This window comes from Canis lupus, chromosome 15 (genome assembly GCF_011100685.1).
Source record: "Canis lupus familiaris isolate Mischka breed German Shepherd chromosome 15, alternate assembly UU_Cfam_GSD_1.0, whole genome shotgun sequence".
Taxonomy (NCBI): Eukaryota; Metazoa; Chordata; class Mammalia; order Carnivora; family Canidae; genus Canis; species Canis lupus.
The window spans coordinates 35,740,675-35,751,417 of NC_049236.1; the positions used below are offsets into that span (position 1 = coordinate 35,740,675).

Consider the following 10,743-nt stretch of genomic DNA (forward strand, 5'->3'; position numbering starts at 1 on the left):
ACTTCCCAAATTTTATCTTCAATCCAGACTTCTCACCTTAGCTTCTGACTCATAATATCTGCCTATCCAACATCACTTGGATGTCTAATAGACATCTAAATTTAACATTTACAAATGTCAAATTCTTCAAATCTACTTGTCTTGTTTTCCTTCTTTTAGTAAATAGCACCTCTACCCTTTTTAGTTGCACAGACTGAAAACTTCAGTGTCTTTTTTGACATCCTATATGTTTACCCCTCACACTCCACATCAGAGAATCAATCTCTTTGGTTCTACTTTCAAAACATAATGAGAATCTGTTTCTCTACCTCTGCTGCTGTAACCATGGACAAAGCTGCTGTCATCTCTTGCCCTGGATTATTTAATAGCATATTCTAACTAGTCTCACTGCTTCTATTCTTGTTCCCCCTGCAGTCTACTCTCATCATAACAGTCAAGAAGGCTTCCCATTTCACTCAGAATAAAAGCTAAAAAGATTTTATAAAGACCTCAAGGGTCTTTATAAAGGATCTGGCCCCATGCCTTCTCCCTTGTCTTTCCTTATCTCTTATGATTTTCCTCATCACATTGGTCTTTTTGCTGCACATCAAACAGTCCAGTCAAGCTCCTGCCCCTAGACCTCTGGACAGGCTGGTCACTCTGATTGCCTACTCTTCTCCAAGATATATTATTTCTATTTTTTAAAAGATTATTCATTTATTTGTTCATGAGCAAAACAGAGAGAGAGAGAGAGGCAGAGAAATAGGCAGAGGGAGAAGCAGGCTCTATGCAGGGAGCCCGATGTGGGACTCGACCCCAGGACCCTGGGATCATGACCTAAGCCAAAGGCAGATGCTCAACCGCTGCGCCACCCAGGTGCCCATATTCTTTCTAAATTAGGCCTGTCTCGACAATGCTATTTTGCTATTTTTAAAAAAGATTTTATTTATTTATTCATGACAGACACACACAGAGAGACAGAGAGACAGAGACATAGGCAGAGGGAGAAGCAGGTTCCATGCAGGGAGCCCAACACGGGACTCAATCCCAGTACCCCAGGATCACGCCCTGGGCCGAAGGCAGGCACTAAACCGCTGAGCCACCCAAGGATCCCCAACAATGCTATTTGAAATTATAGCCCTCCTCTAACACTTCCCATTACCCTGATGTATTTATTTTTCCATAGTATTTCATATTTTATAAATTACTGCATCATTCTAATATCACGTTCTAAATAGCTCTGTAATTATTTACTATATGTATTTTTTCTTTTTTTTTCTAAGATTTTATTTATTTATTCATGAGAGACACAGAGAGAGAGAGAGGCAGAGGGAGAAGCAGGCTCCATGAAGGGAGCTTGACGTGGGACTTGATCCTGGGTCAGGATCAGGCCCTGGGCTGAAGGTGGCGCTAAACCACTGAGCCACCTAGGCTGCCCTATTTTTTTTCTTTTGTTAAGATTTTATTTATTCATGAGAGACGTAGAGAGAGAGAGAGAAAGAGGCAGAAACATAGGCAGAGGGAGAGGCAGGCTCCCCGCAGGGAGCCCTATGTGGGACTCAATCCCAATCCCGGGATCCCGCCTTGAGCTGAATGCAGACATTCAGCCGCTGAGCCACTCAGGCGTCCCTTATTATATGTATTGTATATTGTCTCTTTCTTACTGAAATGTAAGGTATATAATCACAGAGATGGAAACTACAGCATAAGGAATATAGTCAATAATATTGTAGTAACATTATATGGTGACTACCCTCATTGAGGTGAGCAATGACTAATGTGTAGATTTTTTTTTTTTTTTAAGATTTTATTTATTGACAGAGGGCACACAAGCAAGGGGAGCAGCAGGCTTAGGGAGAGGGAGAAGCAAACTCTTCACGGATCAGGGGCCCCACATGGGGCTTGATCCCAGGACCCTGGGATCCTGACCTGAGCCAAAGGCAAATGCTTAACTGACTGAGCCACTCAGGTGTACCTGGGTGCTATTTTGCTTTTGTTTTTTTTTTTTTTTTTTAGATTTTCTTCTTAAGTAATCTCTACACCATATATGGGGCTCAAACTTACAACCTTGAGATCAAGAGTCGACTGAGGCAGCCAAGCGCCCCTCATGTGTAGAATTGTCGAATCACTATATTGTACACCCAAAACTAAAATAACATTACATGTCAATTATCCTTCAATGACTAAAACAAAAAACCTTATAAGCTAGATGAGAATAGCAACTTTTATGTCTTGTTCGCTGCTGGATTTTCAGTACCTCAAACAGTGTTTACACGTTTTAGGCACTCTATACTTGATGGAAGGAGGGAGGGAAGGAAGGAAGGAAGGAAGGAAGGAAGGAAGGAAGGAAGGCAGGCGAGAAGGAAGGAGGGAAAGAAGGAATTGAGTGTAAATAACAAAAATGGTATCTGAGCTTCAACTTCCTGTGAACAGTGGTAAGTATCTGAGAGAATGGATATGACAGCTCTTCGGAAATCATGGAGCAATAATCAGATTAAGATATTATTGGTAGTAATAATTAATGTTATTGTCTTATCAGTCTGCCTTGTAACCTTTAGGACTTTCCCTATACGTGCCTATACATGATTTTTTTAAAATAATTTTTTTGAATGATTTTATTTATTTATTCATGAGAGACACAGAGAGATAGAGAGACCTGAGACATAGACAGAGGGAGAAGCAGGCTCCGTGCAGTGAGCCTGATGTGAGACTGGATCCTGGGACTCCAGGATCACACCCTGAGCCGAAGGCAGATGTGTAACCACTGAGCTACCCAGGCGTCCCCCTATACATGATTATTGAGTAAATCTAGATATTTGGTCTTATGAGACTAGTACTTACATTTATTTAGACAGCCTCTTGAGATTAAATTCCATACATTCATTTGACTAACAATATCCATTTATATTTCCTTAGCTCTTAATACAGCTTTTTTTGCTCATCCTCCATTATACCCCTACTTCATGTGGAATAGTTGTTTCCAAATATCCTTTGTGCATGTGTGTCCTGCTGGCCATCTTGTGTGTACATGTGTACACACATAAAAGTATGTATACATGCTGTATATGCTATGCTCTCCAATCTGGATCTCTGGGCGAGCATCAGTCAGATTGGCTAGAAAGAAGTTGTTTTTATGAGGTTCTAAGACCAGCCAGAAGGTTCAGATGAGCCAGATAATGGGGGTGGTAAGGTAGGGAGCAGGAGGAACCAGAGATGGGCATTGTAGATAGGATGATAGGAATTTTTAAAGAATTTTGTTTTTCTTGTTTTCTGTTTCTTTCAAGAAGCTTGAAAATTGCACAATGGCAGCTTGTTCTACCTGAGTTCTTTGTCATTCTCCCTACTATGAGCCACATATAGGAGCCATAATAGAGAGACAGGGAAAGAGCTTAGAAGGTGTCTTTTCCTGGAATATTTTGGAAAATCGAACTTTTATTTTCTTTTTAGCCTTTAGAAGAAAATAGATTATACTAATTATCCCAGATTATGAAATTTGTGCTGGAAAATGTTTCACCAAATGATAGGGGTAGTTGTCATATGTAAAACTTTAAGAACCTCTCTATAATTCTATCAGCCAAAGAGCAGTAGTACTTGATGGCATCTTGGACTGCCTTGGACTTTCTCTGGTTTGGTTATCTGAAGTATTTTATTGCCAGCCTGTTTTTGTGAAGCTGTACTTGTACTGGCTGTGATTAGCTGCCTCCGGGATTTAGCCAGTTTAGCTGATTGAATAGGCATCTTCTCCCTGTCTTCCCACTTCATGTTTTCTTGTGCCAGAAAGTATACTCTCTCAGAGAGGACTACCTTCGCAGACATATTTTATAAGTCTTTGTCTCTCTAGAAGTCTAATATTCTAGCATGAATCTGAAAGATGTTATGTTAGAGTATTATGAAATGTGAATGTGTCAAAACTCTGAAACGAGGTGTGATCAGAAAAAGATTTTTCAGGGATCCCTGGGTGGCGCAGGGGTTTGGAGCCTGCCTTTGGCCCAGGGCGCGATCCTGGAGACCCGGGATTGAATCCCACGTCGGGCTCCCAGTGCATGGAGCCTGCTTTTCCCTCTGCCTGTGTTTCTGCCTCTCTCACTTTCTCTCTCTGTGACTATCATAAATAAATAAACATTTAAAAAAAAAAAAAAAGATTTTTCAGGGTATGAATTAGAAAAAAATTTCTGTGATTTTGGAATCAAAAGAGATCTTGATTCCAATTCTCTTTTCTTCACCTGCATAATAGGTAATCTCACAGAGTTGTTTTGAGGATTGAATGAGCTAATATGTGTAAAAATAGATATAACCAATTACTTAGACACATGATAAATGGTAGGTGTTTGCTGATGATGGTGATAGTACATTATGATGGTGATATATTTTATTGCTGAAGCAATAGCTTAGCTACTTGGCAATAGCTATAGTAAGAATGAACTACACAGTTAAAAGTACTAGGTTAGAGGGGTATCTGACTGGCTCAGTCGGTAGAGCATACAACTCTTGGTCTCAGGGTTGCAAGTTATCTCAGAGTTGCAAGTTTGAGTCCCACACTAGGTATAACGATTATTTAAAAATAAAATCCAAAAAGAAAAGTACTAGATTCAATGGTAGTAGTTGATAATTTCTACTTCTGATAATCATTGTGCCTTATTATAGAGTGAGGAACAATTTCTGGACTATCCAGTTTAAAGTTATATTTTATTTATTTATTTATTTATTTATTTATTTATTTATTTATTTATTTTAAGTTTATTATTATTAGTTTTAGTAATCTCCACACCCAACATGGGGCTTGAACTCACAACCCCAAGATCAAGAGTTGAATGCTCTTCTGACTGATCCAGCCAGAATGCCCATTTGCTGTACATCTAATATGAGGACAAATGGGTAATTATATCTATGAAAGCTTTATGTACTTTGTAGAGTTATAAAATGTTGAAGGAAATCATGGTGAGAAAAAGCTCCAACTCTAAACTCTCTCCACACAGTCCAGGGAAGGAATTCTCCAGAGCCAGGCTGGCATTGGAGAAAAGGAGAGAAGCGAAGTTTGGGTTATGAAAGAAGAGGGTACCTCCCAAGGTGTTTAGGAAAGAGAGAGACATTTGAAAGTCAGAAAATTCACATTAAGGGGATCCCTGAGTGGCTCAGCGGTTTGGCTCCTGCCTTTGGTCCAGGGTGTGATTCTGGAGTCCCGGGATCAAGTCCCACATCCGGCTCCTTGCATGGAGTCTACTTCTCCCTTTGCCTGTGTCTCTGCCTGTCTCTCTCTCTCTCTCTCTCTCTGTCTCTCATGAATAAATAGATAAAAATCTTAAAAAAAAAAGAAAATTCACATTAAGAAGCCAGGGAGGGGCACCTGGCTGGCTCAGTTGGTAGAGCATGTGGTTCTTTTTTTTTTTTTTATAGATTTTATTTATTTATTCATGAGAGAGAGGAAGAGAGAGGCAGAGACACAGGCAGAGGGAGAAGCAGGCTCCATGCAGGGAGCCTGACGTGGGACTCGATCCCGGCTCTCTAGGATCAGGCCCCGGGCTGAAGGCAGCGCCGAACCATTGCACTACCCGGGCTGCCTGAGCATGTGGTTCTTGATCTTGAAGTTTTTTGAGCCCCAAAATGGATGTTGAGATTACTTAAAAATAAGATCTTTAAAAAAAAAAAAAAAAAGGAGGAAAAAGCAGCAGCCAGGGATCACAGGGCTATGCCCTTACTAGGTAGGTATTAAATTCCTGGAGAAAGAGGATAATGAAGAGGAAAATACAGTTTTTCAAGGTATATATGGGAAGACTTCACCTAGACACTGAAGGAGGTGAAGCTCTAAACCTTAGTTTTTAATCTATTAGACTGTGAACATATGATCCCCAACTATGGAAAAACATACAAGAAAAAATATTTTGGAAGAAACACACCAAGTGTATTAGCCCTTTCCTTAATTGGTAGGATTATGGGTAATTAATGTTCTTTTAAAGTTTTTTTTGTAGTCATTACCATATTTTACAATAAAATATTTTAAAATTTCATTTAAAAATATTTCAGCAAGTCTGTATTTAAAACCTATCACCCATCCATAGGAAGCTACTGTGTTAATGGTATCTATTACTTTATAAGCACTCACTCATATGCCTGGGGAATATGCAAACAGCTTTTTAAGTATTTCGTTATTTAACCCTCATACTAAGCCTATGAAGATATATATTGTTATTCCATTTTGGCAATGAAGACACTGAGGTACAGAGATCAAGTAACTTATTTTAGGTCATGTACCTAACAGGTAGTGACATCAGGATTTGAATCCAGGAAGAGGTTCTGTGTATATATCCAGAGATTTCTGTGTATATTACCACTATATACAGTGCTTTGATCTATATACACATTGAGACAATTGGCAGCTCTCTGCTTTGGGTTTGCTTTTAGGTATGCCACACAAAACATCTATTTAGTAGTTTCTAGCTTATTTTAACTTCAAAAGTCTTCAGATGCTCTGATAACATATTTGTTTTTCTTAGAATTCTTATGAAAAAAGAGTAGTTCATTAGGAAGGTAAACTAGAGAACTGAATTCAAATATATACATAAAAGTTTGTATTTGTTTTTAAGCAAACAATCTGAAATGTGCTACAAAATAATTTTTTATGCCATTAATGTAGCTTTTGCTTTTTTATTTTTTTACATTTAAAAATATTTTTAAAAAGATTTATTTTAGGGACCCCTGGGTGGCTCAATGGTTGAGCGTCTGCCTTTGGCTCAGGTGGTGATCCTGGGGTCCTGGGATTGAGTCCTGCATCAGGCTCACCGCAGGGAGCCTCCTTCTCCCTCTGCCTGTGTCTCTGCCTCTCCCTGTGTCTCTCGTGAATAAATACATAAAATTTAAATAAATATATTTTAAAAAGATTTATTTGCGAGAAAGAGAGAAAGCACACTAGGGGAGGGGTAGAGGTAAAGGGAGAATCCCAAGCAGACTCCCTGAATTCAAGGAGCCTGAATTCAATTGACTGAGCCACCTAGGTACCCTGTAGCTTTTGCTTTTTTTTTTTTTTTAAAAGAATTGTTTTATTTATTAATTTTTAAAGTTTATTTATTTGTATTAATCTCTACACCTAACATGGGGCTTGAACCAGAGATTAAGAGTTGCTCCACCTACTGAGCCAGCTGGGTGCCCATGTAGCTTTTGCTTTTTAAGCCACTGTATCCTAGAGCTGGGTGTTTAGCTACCATTGACTGAGTGTTTTTAGAAATAATTGCAAAGAAGCAGAAAATATGAATGGATATTTTTTCTTCAGTTAATGCAACCAGTGCAACCAGTTAGGAAACATGCTAGTTGGAAAGTAGATCAAGGGTGTAGTTTTTTTTGGTTTTTGTTTTTCAGTGAGCTCTACACTCAATGTGGAGCTTGAACACACTACCCAGAGATCAGGAGTCCCATGTTCTACCGAGTGAGCCATCCAGGTCCCCCATGATGTAGAATATCCTTCTGTAATTCTCTAGCTAAGGGTTTTCAGACCTGATAAAGTCCAGGCCAGTGGTTGATCTGGACATTCATGAGTTCCCTCTTCATTTCCCTCCCATCATCTTCCCCAGTCCTAGGATCTTTACTAACAGGGAACTCACACTTTCCAGAAACAGCCCTTCTGTTTTAGGACTGCTGTCGGTAACTTTTCCTGATGTTGAATAGAGACTAATCTTCTGGTAGCTTTGTATTTGTCCTGCAAATGATTGAAGGAGCAATTTTAATAGATCTGAAACAGGTTTTAGTCTATTTTTGTTGTGTGTGATGGCAGAAGTGAAAGCTCAATATGCTCTAAGTCATCATGGATATATTAAATTACTGTTCCTTATATAATACCTTTGTTTTTCAAAGTGCTTTCTGTATAGTACGTTGTATTTTGTCTTAGCCTGTCATCCAAGAGGGGGCTGGAATAATTCACACACACACACACACACACACACACACACCCCCCCCTAATCCTTACAAGGTAGAGTTTATTATTTCCTTTTTACAGATAAGGAAACTGAAATTAAATAACTTCAAAATCACCCAGCCAGAAAATAGCTACATTGGCATCTAGATCTCAGAGTTTGCAAAGGATTAAAGCCTGGACTTTGAATCCTTGGACTTTTCGCTGTAATATGCTGAATGTCTGATCACGTGGAGTATCTTGTGGTAGCCAGAAGATAAGGGACCTGCGAAGGTCACAGAAATTGTTTTGGAGCTGGAATCAGTCTTGCAATCTCTTGGTTTTGTTTCTACTTGCTTGTGTAGTCTAATGGATGTTAATTGGCTTGAAGGTACACATTTGGCTCATTTTTCCCCCCAAAGTGCTTGTAGACAGAGGTGCCTGTTTGATCCTTTGATTTGAAAAGAACCTGTTAGTATCTTTAGGGCAGTATGGATGGCAAACTGCTCCAAAATTGGACTATGCCTCTATTTTGAGATAATTCCACTATAGGATTTACAGTTTGATTGCTTTAAGACATAGTATAAAACCCAGTTCTTTCCATAAGCCTGACCAATTCTGAGAGAGCCCAGTGCTGAGACAAGAGAATACAGTAATTTCCCTGGAGGATTAGGGAGAGTGTGTAGGTACCAGGATACCTAGAACCATCTGCAAGTGGACAGGATTTTTGCTATTTTAACAATAAAGTCAAATTTAATTGATAAATGGAATCAGGAGTAATATTCAAAATCAAAGGCCTTTATTTTCTAAAGCACTCTATAGTCCAAACTCCCCAGAGATGGTTTAAGTATACCTCAAAACCCAAATCTTCTATCCCTAACAGGACAGAAATAAAGCGCAGTTGTCTCAGCTCTCTTTTCTTTCAGGCTCACCTGCTCACACTTCAGAACTTTTTAAATTCTCAGACTTTATACCGATGGCAGACTCCAGCTCCACTCATCCAAAGCTTTCCATTTTGGTCAGTTTACATTCCTCTGAGGCAACTGCCATCAGAAGGCTAGGTATTGTGAGCTCACACAGGGATGTGGGGGAGGGGTGGGCTGGCTTGTGGGGATTCCCCTGTCTAGGAGGGGGTCACTCCACTTCAAACAAATCTGCATCACACTGAGGGTTTCCACCCCTTTTTCTATGTCAATGATTCCCATTTGTCCCTAGCGCCTAGGGTTTTGGGTCCTGGTGAGCCATTCTCATGTTATCTTCCTTTTGTTTTTAGGCTGAATTCAGCCTTCACTGCAATTATCATTGACTCTGTACCTTTTAGTTTGGTGGTGAATGCTGAAGTTTTGCTTGCCTTTCAGTTGCTGTCATTCAAGCCCTTTATAAAGAACAGGGGGTTGAAACATCAATTCCTTGATCTGTTTCTGGCTGGCTGAGAAAAATCTTAGTGTTGGAGAAGGTGTCATTTTTTAAAAAAAGATTCATTCATTCATTCATTCATGAGATACAGAGACACAGGCAGAGGGAGAAGCAGGCTCCATGCAGGGAGCCTGATGTGGGACTCGATCCTGGGTCTCCAGGATCAGGCCCTTGGCTAAAAGCATCGCTCAAACCGCTGAGCCACCTGGGCTGCCCTGGAGAAGGTTTCAGAGTCCAAATTTCTCTTTGAATTTTCTTGGTGACAGGAAAGAGTGGGTGGGAAAAAAAAGAGCAGCTCTGCCTGTGTTTTTGAGTCCCTTATCTCTTAAATCTCTCTGAGGATCTCTCTGTCCTCAGAAAAACACACTTGTAGAGGGTAAGAGACCTTCTGATACCCATGGATGTACTGTCTCCAAATTAGGAACCCTGCCTGCTCTAGTGTCCTACTGGAGTCCTACGGGTTCTGTCTACTATGTAGGGATAGGTGGTGAATGTGGCTTTTCAAAAGCAGTAGACCAATTTCCTCTCAATTTTTCATAATTCCCATAAACACCTTTAGCCTCCTCTGTTTGATATTCTGGGAACACTCTACACCATGGCATGAAAAGACATATTAATTCCCAAGTTGCTATCCTAGGTCCTTAGAACTTTTAACATCAACACTGTTATTTTTATAACCTTTCTAGGAGAAATGAAGCTCTGAAATTCTCCATCCATTGCAGGTGGCAATAAAGTGACCTCTAGTGGACTTTCCTGGTAGTTCCCAGGAAATTCTGGAATAAGGAGCTGGTAGAGGTATAGACCACTGAAATGAGATAAACTGTTCAGCTGCCCTGGTGCCCTGAAATTCAGTTCAGTGTGCGGTAAGCTTCAATAGCAAGGCTGGGACAGGTGAGGGAGGCACTTTTGGATGAAGTATGATACATCACTGGTAAAAGTGGCTGCAACAGTTCTCTGGAACTAACATTTCTCGAGAGAAGGACTGAGGACTGAGATAGGGCTTTCCTTACTTCATTGTGGGGGCCATTCACAGTGTTGTGGGTTTTTTTTTTAAAGATTTTATTTATTCTATTCATGAGAGACATGAAGAGAGAGGCAGAGACACAGGCAGAGGGAGGAGAAGCAGGCTCCATGCAGGGAGCCCAATGTGGGACTCCATCCTGGGACCCCTGGATCAGGCCCTGAGCCAAAGGCGCATGCTCAACCGCTGAGCCACCCAGGAGTCCCTACAGTGTGGTATTTTTTTTTTTAAGATTTTATTTATTCATGAGACACACACACACACACACACACACACACACACACAGGCAGGCAGACAGAGGAGAAGCAGGCTCCATGGAGGGAGCCCAATGCAGGACTCGATCCTGGGACTCCAGATCATGCCCTGGGTGGAAGGCAGGCACCAAACTGCTGAACCACCCAGAGATCTCCTTGTGTGGTATTTTTGAATGACAGTCTTGTCTACAGAG

General features: G+C 40.4%; 1 protein-coding gene across 4 annotated transcripts in view; it reads right to left on the reverse strand.

The window, feature by feature from the left end:
* USP44 (ubiquitin specific peptidase 44) overlaps nt 1–8,917 on the reverse strand; it is a 52,839-nt gene extending 43,922 nt beyond the window's left edge. For 3 of the 4 annotated variants that reach the window (XM_038558678.1, XM_038558680.1, XM_038558676.1), the window contains exons 1-2: nt 8,791–8,917; nt 7,572–7,666 (exon numbers count right to left, since the gene is read on the reverse strand). The gene's annotated coding sequence lies outside the window, so the exon portion shown is untranslated. The remainder of the gene's footprint in view (nt 1–7,571; nt 7,667–8,790) is intronic. The other variant, XM_038558682.1, reaches the window with a different exon arrangement.
* Between the last annotated feature and the right edge of the window lie 1,826 nt (nt 8,918–10,743).